Below are 17,453 nucleotides of genomic sequence, written 5' to 3' on the forward strand. Positions count from 1 at the left end.
GAGTCTGTCCTGGGAAAGTGCAGGTGCTCCTCAGGCCAGCATGCTTTCAAACCTCACCTACAGGATTCACAATGGATGCAGTTCAGAACCACAAACCTCAATATATTCGCTGCACGGCATCGCCAAGACCATGTCTGTAGCAAGGCATATCTCAGCCTGCCCTCACAGCTCCTGCACAGCACCTCAAACACCTACCCTGAACAGCATCAGATGAGGGACACACACATACATTTATACACAGGCTGACAAACTCACTGTATCCCAACAGCTCAGAGCAAGGAACTCTGACCACTTCTACTGATCTTATCCCCCAGCCAGCTCTTTCAGACAGGTGAGCAGGGAACAGACCAGAGGACAGACCAGCTGAAGACTAAGGAGCTCCAGGGCGTTGTCTTACTAATAGTCAAAATAAAAAGCTGGCCTAGACAAGTCTTCAGAGGCAGCAGAGCTCTAGCAGAATGAGCTCTAGACCCAAGATGTTGCTAATAACCAACCTGCAATATCTTCTAATCTCTGTAGTGCAGATTCGGGGCTGAAAATAAGGATAGTATCTTTTTTTGGAATCCGCCTCCTGCCCCTAATTTCTGTTGTACATTATGACATACAGAGATATGGTATGCATACCCCAGAAACATGATTTTACAATTATAAATTACCAACATTTGGTAAGACAGTGATTTCAACCATTGTTCCAAGAGTCCCAAGTTGTTATTTGTTAACATATGAATTGAAACTACATGAGATTTTATGGTATAAATTTATGGTCAAAAAGAAAAACAGAACAGTTTCATTAATTTTACTTTACTAAATTTTAATTTTGCTTTACTAAAAACACACTTGAAATGTTTCACAAAGTACAGCAAGCTTTATGGAAGAGGGGGAAGCACTGAAGTACACACATGAAACCAGAGATATGTATAGGGTAAGCTGTTTCAGGTGCAAAATATCATGGAAGAAACAGGCCTGTAAGAAGAGGGAAAACTGATTAATCAGCCCCAAGACCTGATGAGTTAAAATAGCATTAGCTAGCAGTAATACACCATGTGTACCTCAGCAAAGCCCTGCCCACACAGGGCCAGCTCTGTGCCCTGTCCTGCTCCAGACGGATGGGGGGGCGCACACCTCAACACCTACTGAACCTTCTCCTAGGGCCACAGCTTCCCAAGCCCATCTGCAGGAAGGATGTCTGTACAGACTGCATGTGGCTGCATCTTTGATACTTTGGCTTCAAGATTCCAACTTAAAAGGGAAAGCTGGTTGTATTTATTTATACTTGATCAGAGGCATCTCTTAAGATCATAAAGAAAACAACTCTTGCTCATCCATCCGCAGCTGTGCATGGGTGCACACACACTCACAGACATGTATCTTGGGAGGACAGGGAGAACAACAATTGATTTCCTGCAAACGTAACGTCCTGTTGTTTTTCCAAGGTAATCTAGAGAATTATCTCTAGATTCCAATCCCAGATGTTTACAGGGGAAAAGAGAAACTGCAGTAAGGAAAGAGAAACTGCAGTAACTCTGCACAGGATGAGACAGTTGACTGTCTAAGAGCATTATTCTAAATGCCAATTCAAAGTTTCACTACTTTTTCTATGGAGGCTCTCTGTTCCAAACCCTGGAACTGCAAGCTGTGGGATATTAACAAGCGTACATTTGAGTTTCCAGTCACTTCAAGTGTGTCTGAGGCAATGAACTTATACGAAGTATTTTTAGACTTCCTGCAATCAACTGTCCTCCGGCATTGCTCAACACAGTTGTCTGAGGGATGCAGTTGTGCTAATATACAGTTTTATTTTATAGTTTCATTTTTGTGTTTTCTATAAAATAAGTATTGGCAAATTTGCTCATCCAACAAGTTGAATCACAAGTGATTAAGGGTCATCTAAGCCCTGCCATATTGTGTAAATGCTTATTAAATTACACTTACAAAAAGTAACTAATTTTATCTACATAAGATAATTGTGTAAATTAAACAAAACACTAGTAATGACTGGGTGTGTGTAGCAAAAAGAGATGACTAAATTCTGCACAGTGAATTTTTGCCATTACAGCATCTCACAAGCCTAAGGTTAGTCTTGCCTGGAGATAACCTACGTTGTCTGTGAAAGAAAACAAAGAAGAAAATGTTGTCTCTACTTTACACATTCTGCAAGATAGAACAACTGATGTCTAAGAACTGTCCTATTTCCTGGTGTGGGGCAGAAAATAATAAAGAGTTGAATGATTTTGAGGAGGAGTTAGAAAAGACGGTGACAGCTTGTATCATCTGGGAATCTTATGTGTCCAAGAAAGGATCAATGTAAATCAGTGCAACCAAGGCAAGCCAGTCAGAATATTCCAATACAAGATGTTCTTGCAAGAAAATAACTATGCACAGGTTGATTACTGGAACAACCTAATTATTCAGCAGCATTGAGTAACAAATCACTATCTGATGCAGCTCCAGACTATCCACTATCACAACAAATAGTCATTAACCATGATTAAGCATTATCTCCGATGAAGACGCTTCAAATGAAGGAGCTTGCTAATTACCTGTGTCCTACATCTCAGAGCCAACAAAGGAATCTTAGAAGTCTTCTGCTACCAATTCATAAAAATGGCTGACTAGGACTGGCCTCATAACACATCGACGACACTTCTTCCATTAAGAAAACAAAAGATGCCATCAAGATGTGGTACTATGATCTTAAACTGTTACTGATGTGTTTCTTTTGGACTGTGACTGCTCTTGGTGTACATTAGCACTGTGATTGTCATTTAGAGAAGAAACTGCTGCTTATGGCAAGTGCCTCAATTCGTCATCTCCCCTCTGCTGCCCATTACTATTAGAATCCTAAGTCACAGAAATATTGATCACACTGCCAACTATTCAGAAAAAAAAAAATATAGTAAGTTTCATATACTAAGCTAATGCAGAGGCTTAACTGAATTGCCTTCAATTAAAGGCCCAGCTGAAATTACAATGCAAATAAAGTAGTTCATTTTAAAGACACAATTTTCACAGTAGTGTCCTGTTCCAAAGAGATTGAAATTCTTTCTGCATAATGACATCATAATTACCTCGGTTTTATGTTGATTAGTTTGTTTTCCTCAGACTAATGACAACAGACAAAGAATTTAAACAAAGGAAATAGTTTTGGTGTCAGGGGGAATCCTCTAAAAATGGTGAAGAACTGAGCAAAATAATCAGAATTACACTGGATGATTCAAAGCTGCTGAGACTTACTACAGTATGTACAAGTGATGGCTGAGCATTGTACTTCTTTTTTCCAGTTATAATCTTGGTCTTGAAAAAACCAAGAATAGTTCAAGGAGTTAAAAATTAAGCCATATACAAAGCTAATGATCCTTTTTAGTAAGCATAGAAAACATTCCTTATTGTGTTAAAAATGGGTTGGACTAACTGTGTTAGCAAAAAGAAAAAAAAATGTTTTTTCGCCATTTGAGTTTTTAGAACTCACCTTCTGTGCAGCACAACCAGCAGCTCCACAAATGGATTATCAAAAAAGAAGCTTTATTAATTTGAACAAATTTCATACATTTGGTAAACTGTTGAGGGTCCTTCACTGGCCAACACATATGGAAAAGCATTCAAGCATCTGTTTTAGACAATGTTTGTTCTCTTTCGCATCACATGGAAGGAATTTCTCTGAAATACCATCTGAGTGCAAGACTACTCTTGCTATCACCTGCAGGTCCAAAAATAACACAGCAATCTCAAAGAGACCTTTCCTATACCTGCAAATTACAAAATTTTGGTTATAGGCTACTGTTTCCATCACAACTTCAGTCCATGTTTTGACATTTAGCAGCCCAGCACAAACAGCAGTAGCTCCAAGAGCAAACCAAGTCTCAGCTTTTCAGAAGTCAAAAAGAAGGAAAAAAAAGAAACCACCAGGCAAAACTCTAGTTATCATACTGACTTTGGGTTTACATGTGCAAAGTATCAACGGTGACAACAAAAGGCAGTGCATGGAGTCTAAACTAACAGCTCCTGCATTTGACATCTCTCGGCTGTCACAGTATTTAGCCAACTGACTCACATCAATCACTAAGAAATACACAACCATCTTATTTACTAGGGATATGTTAGGAAAGACATGTTGTCACTGTAATCCTGTTCATGTGGAGTAAAACCAAGTTTGTAAACAACCAAAAGGAAAGAGAAAGCACCAACTCCTGTCAGGCAATGTATTTCTTTTGTCTTATATTATAAAAGGCTAAGAAATACTTCAACAGGAATTATGTAAATGTTTTAACAGGAAATTTTAATCTGAGAGCTGCAAATAATTATATTATATAAATAATTATATCTAATCCATAGCTTCAATAGCTATGGATTAGAGCATATCATAAACAAAAAGTTTTTGTTCATATTGAGCTGAAGCAAAGAGACTGGTATTTGTGCCATGAGTACACAAACTACTTGTAATAAAGCACAAGTGATACTTTTGATATTCCTAAGAAGAATTATTAAAAAAATACATACAACAGGAGAAACATGCACATGGAAAAAAATAATCAAAACCACAAGAGAGATCAAACTCAGTTTTATGCCATGTAGTTTGACAGACTGGAAAGGCAGAAAATCTTGCCATCTCCCCAGTCCTCTCTCTGATATTTAATATTCTGTATTTTTTTTTTATTAAGCACACAGAAAGTCATACTGAAATAAGTGACCGGAAACTATTTCACTTCTCTCTACAGATTTTCTCATTTTGTATTACCATCAGATCTTGATACCTAAATAAGAAATCCTGGTTGTATTTCATATGGGCTGTTATAGAGACTTGCCAGTCAGTACATATTTTTCAAATTGTTCTACAATGCTTTTAACTGGATAGTTAAATGCAACCAGAGGAAAGTGTTTGAGGAAGCCTTATAAAACAAAAGGCAGTTACAGTTAAAACTGCATGTGTAAGACATAAGAATTTAAACAAATCAAGAAATATCTCAGATTCCAGTCTTATGAGCACCTATCCCAAAGTCTACAGTTAAAAAACAAAACAAACAGAAAACCACAACAAAAACCCAGAACAAAGACCTTCACATGAGTGTTTACTACTGTTGGGTGAACTTGAAAGCATAGTCAGTGCTAAGTTCCTCTTTTAAAGCAAAGTCAGTGCAACAATTCCTAAAAACAGAAATAGTGCAAGAGTTAAGTATATTTTCAGTATGAGAACATCAGTACCTGGAACATTACAGCAGCCAAGGTTAAGTTTTACATTTTCTCACTTGATGAGTGAATGCCAGGTATCTCTGGACAACACATTATCTCATGAAAGTTTCTTTAACACAGTTGATGCATGAGGGGAGAAAAGTCTGTTCTTCACATGGAGAAAGACAAAGTGGGCAGGGCATCTCCAAAACACAGTTTCTCTTTACCTTTCACAGTTTTTCCTAAAAGCATGGACTGAGGCACTTGTCAGATCTACTGCACTAAGGAGAAACAAAACATTTTGCAACAGCCTTGGTAAACTAGAAGTCACGATTTTAAACATAAACACCAATCACTTCAGTAGCACAGAAGTTTCAAAAAGCTACTGTAATAGCAAAGATTGAATTTCAATTGCTTATTAGGCTTTTTCAGGCAGTTATGAGAATCTCGATAGTTAGCAAAACCCCACTAGGATTTTTTTTCTACTTCAAGCTATATGTTCTAAGGAAGCAAAACCCATTGGAGCTTTTTTGCTAGCTTTATGTGGTGTTTTCAAACATCCTCCCTTTTATTTATTATTGCAGTTCTTGAAGAGAACTCATAAAGAGATTATGAGAAACTGCTTTCTCTAAAGTTGACAAACATTATTTCAAGAAAAAGCATATTACCTACTGCAGTAAATTCAGTTAGTGTTTCACCACACAGTCTCTTTACATCCAAGTAAAAAGGCACTGAAATTACAAGCAAAGAGAAATACCAGTCCTATGCCTGTGAAATTGGTTTATCAATTTAGGACATGATATCCCTGTCAGGATGATTTCAGATTTCATGTATTTCTTTTACACACAAATTTAGTAACCTCTACATTACTCAGGCAAAATGCTTGTCTTTTTCCAAGAAATGAACAGCTAATACAGAAATTTTCAAGACAATAATGATGATGATAATCTGAGTTGCTACTTCTGCTTATTGTACCAGTAGTTATCATATGCAAAGAACCCCTGCTATGATTTTTAAAAGTTTGGCTTGTATGATATGCTCATAGGTGCACACCTGCCCATTTGTTACACAGAGATCTACTGACCTTAAAAGCCAAGCCTGTTGAACACGACTTTCACCAATGAAGCGTGGTTGCTTAATGACTTAATGAAGGCAAACCATTAGCTTACAAAACAGCATCGCTCTGCCTACCCAGAGAGAAAGTAGAATTATCCCAGTGGGACAGAAAGAGAGTCTAGTAAGGGGAATCCAGGAAATGTCAAGTGCAAGATTTGGACATGCTAAAGATGGCAGGGCAGAAAGACAGACATACCTGTGCCTTTGGTGCTGCCCTTCTCCATGGCTCACATCCCCGCCTGTGTGTTAGAGTGGTCTTCACATCCAGCTGCACATCCAGCACAGGCTGGCCCACAGCCAACAGAGTGACTCCAACTGCTCCTTATTAATATGGCCACAGAAGCAACAGGCAGGGGAAATGGAGGGAGTTGCACCCTCTGCTCAGCAATCTCCCTTTGGCAACGAACAGGGAGAGAGATGGGCAAGGGAGCAGCATGTTCACATGAGACCAGCACTGGAGTGCTACCCATGCTGGCACTTACTAAGCCACCAAACACACAGTTTGATACAAGACAAAAAAAGACAGACAGACAGACATCTCCCTCCCTGCTGGACAGCTGTTCACTGTTCACACACCAAGCACTTAAAACCACCATCTCAGCCTCACCATTGAGCACCTCACGCAGACACTTGACAAGCAGAGCCTCCCTGCAGTGAAGGGTAAGACCAGAGATATGGAATTTTAAAAGACCTTGGAACTTTAAAAGAGTGATAAAATGCACCAAATTCCTGCAATAAATTATCTTGCACATTCTAAGCTATTTCCTGATACATGAGCTGTTCAGTCAAAAACTTAAAGGTCAAATTTGCATCAATAGCCTAGCCAAAAAGTTTTCTACAGAGAAAGGAAAGGAGGAGGAAAGGCTAAAGAAGCAGACATGAAAATAAGAAGCCAGTATCTGTATTTTATGCAAGATAAAGTAATTTGCAGTGCAGAATCAGCCTAAAAGGGTGAGTTATTAGCCTTGTTTTAACCAATATGATCTTATCTCTAAGTCTTTCTAATTAGTGATATTCTTCTCACCAGTGTTACTCAGAAGTCCTTTCTTTAAAAAGAAGGAAGGGGGATTAACAACTGTCTCAGTTTTAATCCTTCCTCACACTCCCACATAGAGACCTTTTTCTTCCTTAAGGATACTTCACAAGTACTTCATTATGTTCAATTTTTTTTGTGCCCAGTATATATAAGACAGCTACTTGCCATTTTTAACTCATTCAAGCAGCAGCCAAGCATCTTGTCACAGAAAATTATGCACACTGCTGCTTTTTATTTTTTTTTAAAAAAGTCCCTGAATACTTGGAGCTATAATGGTATGCTTAAGCAACCAAACACATGAAAATGCCAAATACTTCTTACCTATGTCACTTGCAGATTTCTAATGAGTCCACATGGATTTGATTTGTTTGGGTTTTTTATATACTTCCTTTAAATGAAGGAGAAATGGAAGTACCCATATTTTCTACAACCAGCACATCCTAATAAGAAAACTGAAAATCTTAATTACTCAAACCTGTTAGTTCACAATTAATCAAGAATGCACAACATTGAAAGGTTCCACATTCAACCAGCTGGTATTTTAGTGAGACTGCAGTCATATTAAAGATGATATGCTGCAACACTCAGATGGGGAAGAAAAAAAAAAGCACAGCCACATGTATGCCTTATTTTCACACCTCATACTGTCAGTAAAGCCTTTCAAAAGCAAAACATTCAAAAAGAAAAGCCCTGTCTCTTAATGGGACCTGGCACTGTGATTTCCAAAGTAAACAGAACATATCTGAAGCTTTTACAACTTTGCAATAGTTTTACAGTGCTCGAACCATATTAAGCCATGCACAACTAACATCCAAGAAGGAAGACTTCTCAGCAGCAGTTTCCAGGCTGCCACTTCATTCTCTTCAGCTTATCCTCCAGAGAAAACCTGCAAGGTATGTACCCAGCATCACTTATGTCTACTATACATCAGTGCAGCTGTGCTACCTGATACTTGTGCAGAAAGGCTGAACTCTGTTCATCCTTCCCTCCCCACTGCAGAAGCACAGGAATACCAAGAGCTCAGGACATTTTTCACACTTTGCTTCAGCTCTCCCCTGTAAGGTCACCGTTTTCCCTGGGGACAGATTTGTACCTGAGAAAAAAAAACCCTGTTACCACCAGGTGCTGTGATCCACCAGAAAGTAATACTGAAATTCCCCAAGAGAACAGATTCAGCCCAGCTGACAGCAACTGTATGTCTGAATGACATATTAAAAAGCAATCAAGCTGATTACATTATGCATCAAAACATGGTTAAGTGGTACAGGTTTGCTGCAATGTTAAAAGAACATCTGATCTTCCTCTGAAGAAATACAGTTTCACTGTCAAGATACTGGAAGGAGAAGATGAAAAAACTGCAGTGGAAGACACAGGGTTTTGTCAACAGTTTCTAGATTATAAGTCTAAGGCTTCCTACAACCAGTGAAAGCTTTATGGAAGCAAAGGGTGAATTTAATGACCTTGTTTTAAGAAGACAGAAGAGACTGTAACATTACAAAGTTCTCCTATTCCTTCTGGCTTTTCTTGTTTGTATCCTTAGGTACAAGTTATTCCCACCACTCCCTTCTCAGCAGGCATAGGCTCACTTCTAAAGCTCCCAGTAAACCACTTCTCCTCAGAAGCACAGCCTGGCTGCTGCAGGCCAGCTACTCTCCAGGTTTCTCTACTCAGAGCCAGCTCAAGATAAGAACAAAAATTTCTGTAGTAAGCAGGAGCATTCATCACATCAAGAGAGGAAGAATCTAGCAGAGATAAGGAACAGCAGAGAAAGAAGTCCACCTGCCTATCTTCTTCTACAACATTTTTCCTCAAAGTGTCAATGTGCTGCTTTTGGCTGGTCTAGAGTTCATTTCTTTCATAGTAGCTGCTATGGAGTTACATATATATATTGGATTTGTGCTGGAAGTAGTGTTGATAGTGAAGACGTTTTTGTTACTGCTGAGCAGGGCTTACACAGAGCCAAGGTCTTTTCTGCCTCTCACCCCAGCCCACCAGTGAGTGGGGTGGGGATGCACAAGGAGCTGGGAAGAGACACAGCCAGGACAGCTGACCCTGACTGACCAAAGGGATGGATGTTCCAGGCCATTTAAAACCATACTCAGCATATAAAGGGAAGGGAAGAAGAAGGAAGGAGGGATAGTCAATCTTCCCAAGTAGATGTTACACAGTTGCCAGATGGGGTTAAACCAGGACAGTCACTCAAGGAGACAGCAGAGCTCCACTGTGGATGTGCTATGTTTCTGCAGCAGAGAGAAACAATATACACACACATTTCCTCCCAGCAACTACAAACTCTGGGTGCTGCCTCACTGTAAAAGGACCACTTTGACCCAGAAAAGAGGGCAATAGCTTAGGAGGAAAGGACACTTCACCTGCCTTTCCAAATGCAAAGGCTGTTCTTCACCCAAACAACAAATTTTTGATCCCTAGTGAGTTCACCCTAATAGGGAAGCATCTGCTGGACACACAAGCCAGACACCAACAAGATACCCCCAAGTTCCTCAGCCAACAGTATCACAACATGCTGTGGACGACTCCAGATAGTTCTTGGTTATCCAAATTGACAATATAGTGTCATGATTTTAAACGGAACCTCTCTTTCTATTTTTAACTGAAAACTTTCCACTTCAGGTTTCCTCCAAATCTTGGAAGCTTAACTAAGAGAGACAGTTTAAGTCAAAACAGCTGCAGAGAGAGATACATTGCAAGTATGTACACACTTCTGCATACTTTTGCATCAGTACTTTTAACAGGTATGGCTTTTTCTTTGAAGGCCTAGAGAAACTTTGAAAGTTCTATTGTGAATATCAAACATACACTTGAATTCAATGCAGGGTAAAAACTAATAAGAGTATGCTTTGTTGGGCCACCACCAAGTTTATCTGTGAACCTCACAAAGCTCCAGAACCATACTTCTGAGGCTCTGCTGTTGTAGCCCAGGGGGGCATACGCATTTATTTGCCCTCAGGCAGTTTGCATCCACAGGTTAAAAAAATAAATCTGTCACTCACACAGCATTTGGACCAGCAAGAACTCACGACCCCACAGTCTGCTTCTAGAACTGCCCTTTTTCCTTTTTTTCTTTCCTGTTTTTAACCCAAAAGGGTTTTGCTTATTCCTCTCGTGAAGAGCAATGCCACAAAACAGCTCCCAAATCTAAGGCACTCCCTCATTGTAATTCCAAAAATCAGACTTTTGGGGGCAGCCAAAGAAGATACAACAAGATTGTAACTATCAAGGCAAGACTTTTCTCTCAGCTCCTATTATTATCAGCCTGTGAGTCCTGTACACAGTCTTGCATCAAATCTGTGGAATAAAATGCAAGAAAGTAATTTTCCAAGGAAAAAAAAGAAAGATTATGTCCCACAAAGCTCTCTGCAGGCAGCAGGGGAGTGGATGTCTCCTCTTCCTACATAGCAAGTAAGAGACTAGCAAAAGAGCATTCAAGTCAGCCAGCATGCCAACACATAAAGTTTCACTTTTCAGCACTGAAAAAAATACCCAAGAAAAATCCCAGCAAGAACAAACACATACAACAAAAAGAGGAAATTATGCTTCCATGCATCAGGCCTGAGCAGGAATATTCAGTAATGATGGCTTCTGACTCCAGCAATAACTTAAACAGAAAAGTTGTTCCAAGTTATTTTCTGAGCTGTTCAGTCAAAAGTCTTTGCATTTTAAATCATGACCCAACAAATTAATTTCTTTCCAAAACCCCACCCTTCTCTCCATGCCAAAAGTTCACAAATCTGAAATTCTAGCCCCATCCTGGATTAACAATTCATTGCTCTGTCACCAAGTCATATTTCTCAACCCGCCTTCAGTGTATTTGTGGCAAGAATCATCTATAAAATCCTGAACTGACAAAATCCACTTTGATATTTCCATTCCACTTGCTCCCACCCTCATTCAAGACTCTGGTGCAGCCTGAAAGCAGAGACAAGGAAAGGGCATCTCTTGCAGAAGTACAGGTATTTTTCTGTTATGGCAACTGAGTTCTCAATCAATTCAAATTGAAAGATTCACAACACGTGAGTAAGTTTGAAGTGGTATCAATAAAACTACTTGTCTCATTTCATTCTTGCCTCATGAATGAAGGAAAAAGAACAATTACTAATTAGAGATCAGTCCACCAGGTGCTGCATGTAATTTTTGGTGTATATACTGATAAGAGTAAATTAGGAAATCCTCCAGAGCATAGCAGTCGTTGTTATAAAAAATACATAGTTTCTCTACTTTATGAATATGCTAGTGTGTGTATGTTCTTAAATACTTTAAATTTTATTCCAGTAGATGGTTCTTTCTGAGATGGATTGTCAATAGAAACACTGATTTCTGAACATACAGAGTAAAAGCTATAGTGAATCTGAAATTTAAAGACTGGAAAAGAGCATTTGATTTCAGGCTTCCTAATTATTTTTTACAGGATATGAAATTGAAAGATGGAATTTCAATGAAATTGAAATATGGAAGATTTTAAACAGCAAAGCTATCTGGAAGTGAAGCTTTTAAGGAACAACATGACAAAGGAAGTGTATTTATAGGTTTGAAAATGGAGGGGGCAATAGTGAAGCAGCTGCATGATTTTTGCACAGTGGACAAGAAAAAACAATTAAAAGGGAGGAAAATGCAGATAGAAAAGAAAGTAAAGTAGTTAAAACCAAGGTTGCAATACTTAACTTATTCCTGTCTCAGGTATCATGAAATTGTTGCTGATTTTTGTTTTTAAAACTAGTGCTTTTTCTTTTCCCCTACCTGATACAGTTTTCGTAAGTGCCTTTCCCAGTTTTCATAATTAAACCCATTAAATAAATAATTATTCAGCTATGACGCATGTTGCTATGGCAAGGACTGCGATAGCAAAGATTTGAGTTTTTATGACTTCATTATAAGGTCACAGAGAAGCCTACGAGCAAGAATAACGCGTGGTGAAAAAGGCCATTTCCATTAACAACAACTGCGAGGAAAGACATCGAGATGAAGTAGGTGGCTGCACCCTGAAGAGTGGTCTAAGGGCGAGTATTTCATCTTTCACTCCAGCCTCTGCACCAAGGCACAGGAGGAAGAAATGTGACTGCTGACTGCCTCATCCTTCTGGTTTTGTCTGAAGGCTTTGTTAGCACAGCACTCCAGCAGTGCACAAGACTCCAGGGCCACATCCATTCATCTGCCCGCTAACCCAGCCGAGTGCTCTTTTGCCTTTCAAAGTATCCATAAAAATACTGCAAGACTGTGATCTTTAAAGAGCATGCACTCCTTGCCAGATAACTTTAAAGCAGTGCTTGAGGAAGATAAACACAAGAACTTGGCTTCCCATAGGAACACGGCCATCTCCATTCCCACTAGCATCTAACCCGGGTGAGAGAAGCCCCCTAAGGTGCACAAGTAAAGGAGCAATGCCAGCCCAAGGTAGAGGGGCAGGAACTTCTGGGGTTCCCTGGGGACAGTCAGACACACTTGGTGGTCTCCTTGGAAAGCAGTGCATGGAGTAAGACAGAGCCCCACAGCAGGGGAGGGAAGTGCAGGAAGCAGTCTCCAGCCCTACACCAAACAGGGTTGAGGGGAGAGGAGAAAAGCTGCCCTCACATTTCTTACCGAACTTCCTCCCAAACAGTTAGAAAGCACTGTTGCTGAAGGCCATGACTTAGGAGAAAGAAGTGACCACTCACAGCATGGCACCCTCCAGGTGACAAAGGCCACTATACAGACAAGTACAAACACATCTCTAATGTAACCAAGCTAAAGCAAGGTGCCTCTAACTTGTTGCTATTTTTACCAGTAAATCTTGTCCTAAAAATATTTGTGTGGGGGAAGAGGAAAAGAGAAAGGAGTATTTAGTGGGGTGTCAACTAAAAACTTCTCATCACATGCATGCATGTATTTGAAAGCAAATAAACCACTTTGATGCTGCTCCACAGTGATGTCTACAACTCAGCAGAGAACAGGCAGGCAGACTCTCACATCAACAGAAGAGGTGGGAGATTCAAAACTAGACATGAAGAAAACACACACTTGTACTGAACTTTCAGAACAAGTTATTCCAGTTTAACATTTTTCTTCCTGAACTGACATAGTATAGAATTAATGAAATGCAAAGCTTATCCCAAAGCATGAAAGTATTATAATTGTGCTGCGCTTTGCTAATTTTAGAAGATGAAGAAGAATGACTATACCATAATAAGTCAAATGTAAATATACAAGGCCATCCAATCACCTAAAGTGCATGCAGCCCACATTACTCAATTCTTCTCTGAATCCTCTCAGTTTAAGGCAATAAGAGCAGCAAGCAACTCTACTATCTCCAGTTTTCTAGATAAACCTATTCTACTCCAGAGTAAGTTTAAAATTTACCAGTCACAATTTCTTTTACTTCAAGGCTGAGCTTCTGCCTGTAGGTTTCTCAACACACAGGAATGTCAGATAGTGCGATACAAAACTGTAAAGTCTAATGGCTTCACAGTGCTCCATGCCCCCACCACTGGCTCCACCAGCACCTGTGAATCCCAGGGAAAGCCAGATTTTCATCCCTATGGTACCCACACACTGGGCTAACATCACTATAGTCTGAAGACAGCAGTTACTTACATGGCACACAAAATAATTGGACTGAAAATTCAAATAATGGAAAAAAAAAAAACAACCAAAAAACCAAAACCACCAAAAAAACAAACTACAGAGAAGTTTAAAATGAGGGAACATTTTTCCTTCTAGCTAGTATTTCCAGATAAAAATCACTATGGGTCATGGCCTTTCCTGTTATAAAACCGGCATTTTGCACGAACATTCTTCCTGTAATATAGATTATGGAGGCCCGGTAACTGCTCAGAAATATTAAGACACAAGCCACACGGTAAACTATATATAAATATATGCTCACTATCTCCACTTTAAGCTACCCTAAGAAACTCAGAACAATCCATTCCAAGCAAACTATGATAAGGACATTAGGGAGGCTATCAAAATAGGGCAAGTCAGGAAAATCAAAGATTATGAAGCTACATTTCCTTCCAACCTCCTGGAAGAGTGGAGAAAGCAGAAGAAAAAAAAATCTGGAAATGTATTACTTTAGTGGAGCTGTACTTTTAGTTTTCTGATTAAATTTTATTATAGTTTTCATTTTAAAATTAAAATATTTCACCTTTTACTGTGGCAAATAATAATTACATATTTCTATTTTATCAAAACATTTTTCTACAAAGGTCATTAAATCAATAGATTATAATGAAACACTTCTAGATAACAATTCTGAATAACGCTCTTGAGGGAAACATCAACTCTTGAGAAACTTCAGATTCTTAGAGACAATCAAATATTACATACTAATGTTCAAAAGGGACAACAAAAAGCAATTCTAGGCATCAAAGCCCCAGATTTTTACAACAGTCCTGTCTCTATAGCTGAATCAGTTCTCATGAACAAAACTGGCAAAAAATATATTAACTGCAGAACTTGGTTCACAACCTGACTACTTTCATATTTTTCTGTTCAGCACAATAGTAATCAACTTACAGTACCTCTGATTAACTGGCTCACTTCAAACATTCTTTCCTAGATTTTGCTTCATATTAACTCATGAAGCTCAGTCCAAGAGGAAAAGAAAAATTTCCTTAGCATTGGAAGTGTTATGGACAGTGACTGCTACATTCTTATTACACTAGATCTTCTCAGTGAAAGAAGCTGTAGTAGCTATATTATATGAAATACCAAAAATATTCTTGTGATAAACTCCAAAAGGTCACCAGAAGACCACTAGGGCAGTAAGCTTAGGAAAGGGGTTTAAAAAAAAGAAAAATATCACCTCAATGGATATAAACTGTCCTTCAACACATTTTCACTACATTTCAGAACAATCCAGAAGACCATCAATAAGAAAATCTGCACCTCCCATTTGTCTCTGTCAGAAACTCAGGTCCCTTGATTTATTTTTTTAATACAAAAGGTTGGTATTACAGTATTTTTTGAGTGTGCCTGATTTCCTATAATCTGCAAAAAATTGATATCATTCTGAGTTGTGTCTGAAAAGCACAGAGATTTCATGTGCCATTAGTGTGTCATAGCACAGGGGCATATTTTGTTAATGCTATGTAAGATATTACAGTATATTCACGTAGCTCTGCAGACTTTACCACACTCACCCAACAAGACAGGCAAGTTTAGCTTATACAATATGTAAACAAGCCTTAGAGCAAACATGCAGTAGAACAAGTTGAAACATTGGTTACATTAGTTAAACCTCATTACACCTGAGTAGCCTCTTCATTTCCAGTTATTCCCATTAAGAACACTGCAGGTTAGCAAGATCAGAAAATAACAAGTCATCACCTTCTTCTCCACCCCCCTCCTGGACTCCCCTTCCAGGAATACTTTGCACAGATTGATGCAGCAAAACAACTGGAGAGTGCACAAACAGGTCTGGACCACTTCCAATTTGCTTTCCCATCAATATACAAACAGCTTTTTTTCCCCCCAATCAGGGTCATTGCAAAACTCAAAACATGCAGCCTGGTCAGTTTTAGCTCAACCAGCAGCAGCCCTCGGTGCCTTGATCTGTGTCACTACATGCAGGATCCTGGTGAGGGGGCTCACACAACTATTTCCTCTTGGACAGCAACAGGCTTGGATTACATCATCAAATCACAGAATATTCCGAGATGAAATGGGTTGCATATAGGATACAGGGCTTACCTCCTGTGCACAGTAATTAAATCTGCTTAGTCACACATCATTCTTAGTGAATTTCTCAAAGACTTGTGAAAATAGAAGGCAATAGTCCCAGTGGCCATGTCACCACTGTAAATGTATCTTCCAGCTCCAAATCATTTCCGACTTGCCTGACACAGTTTGGGAGAAAAGTACCTGATAGAGGCCCAGTCCAGGGAAGACAAAACTGATGCTGTCAAAGCACCCGAAGACTCCAAAGCTTTCTACCCCATTCAGATAAGGGAATGCATGCTGCAAATTCCATTGCCTTCAGGTTTTGTTATATTAAAAATAAAATTTTAAAAAAATAATTATTTTATTATTAGAGTAGTGAGATCATCAAATGAAAGAAAATTTGGCTTTATAGTTCAAATTACATTCCTTCAGGGGTCAGCTTTCATATTTGTGTTTGCTTTCATATCTCAGTGGAATTCGAACCATGCACTCTATTTGGGGCTTTACTGAAGGACGACCACAAAGAAACTTTACAGCTAATACAGACAACAGCATCTTACCTTGGCAGCAGTCCCAAAAGGGCACACATAATTCCCATGCTCACTAGTCAATACTCTGACAATTGTTCATTCCTACGCACAAATTCAAGCCATTTTGGCCTTCATGGATCTCCATGTGGCCAAAATCCAAATTACAAAGGAATCTCTTATCTGCCCAGATTAGACTGAAAAAGAGCAATTATATGTAAAGCCTGCTGTATGCTTTCCAAGCAGAAAAAGAGATGCTTTCCACCATGAAGTTGGCTGAAAAATCTGTATGTAGTTCCTTCCCTTGGTATAGACATAAGAGCATGTCACAAAAATACATGAGTGAATAGAACAGCTTCACAAATCCTTTATACACATAATAGAAGAAATCAATCTTGATTGAGAACAGAATGAAAAAAATACCCTCTAGTTCTAATAGTTCATAAGACAGTTTCATCACTTAATCACTTCATCACTCCCAAATGGAGTGCAAAGTTTAAAATCAGAGATAGTCTGCTAGAGCAGGCAGGAAAAATAATAATATGCAACTCTCTATAGAGATACAGTGCAGCTATGAATGGCTTTGAATACAACCTTCAAGAAGACTACATTTTATGAATCTATGAAGAAAAAATAATTGTGGCACTTAGAGATATACACGCCAATCCTGATTAATATCTTTATCAATAATCTGATCTGGATGAGGGTTTCAAGTGCACCCTCAGTAAGTTCACAGATGACACCAAGCTGGGTGGGAATGATGATCTGCTGGAGGGCAGGAATGCTCTGCAGAGGGATCTGGACAGGCTAGATAAATGGAATGAGGTCAACTGTGTGAAGTTCAATAAGGCCAAGTCCTGCTCTTGGCCTGCAACAACCCCAGGCAGCAACACAGGCTGGGGCAGAGTGGCTGGAAAACTGCCCAGCAGAAAACGATCTGGAAGCGCTGGTCA

General features: G+C 39.2%; 1 protein-coding gene across 10 annotated transcripts in view; it reads right to left on the reverse strand.

Annotated features, from left to right (window-relative positions):
- GAB1 (GRB2 associated binding protein 1) overlaps positions 1-17,453 on the reverse strand; it is a 105,984-nt gene that overhangs the window by 71,867 nt on the left and 16,664 nt on the right. The window lies entirely within an intron of this gene.

This window comes from Cyanistes caeruleus, chromosome 5 (assembly GCF_971803275.1).
Source record: "Cyanistes caeruleus chromosome 5, bCyaCae1.hap1.1, whole genome shotgun sequence".
Classification (NCBI taxonomy): Eukaryota; Metazoa; Chordata; class Aves; order Passeriformes; family Paridae; genus Cyanistes; species Cyanistes caeruleus.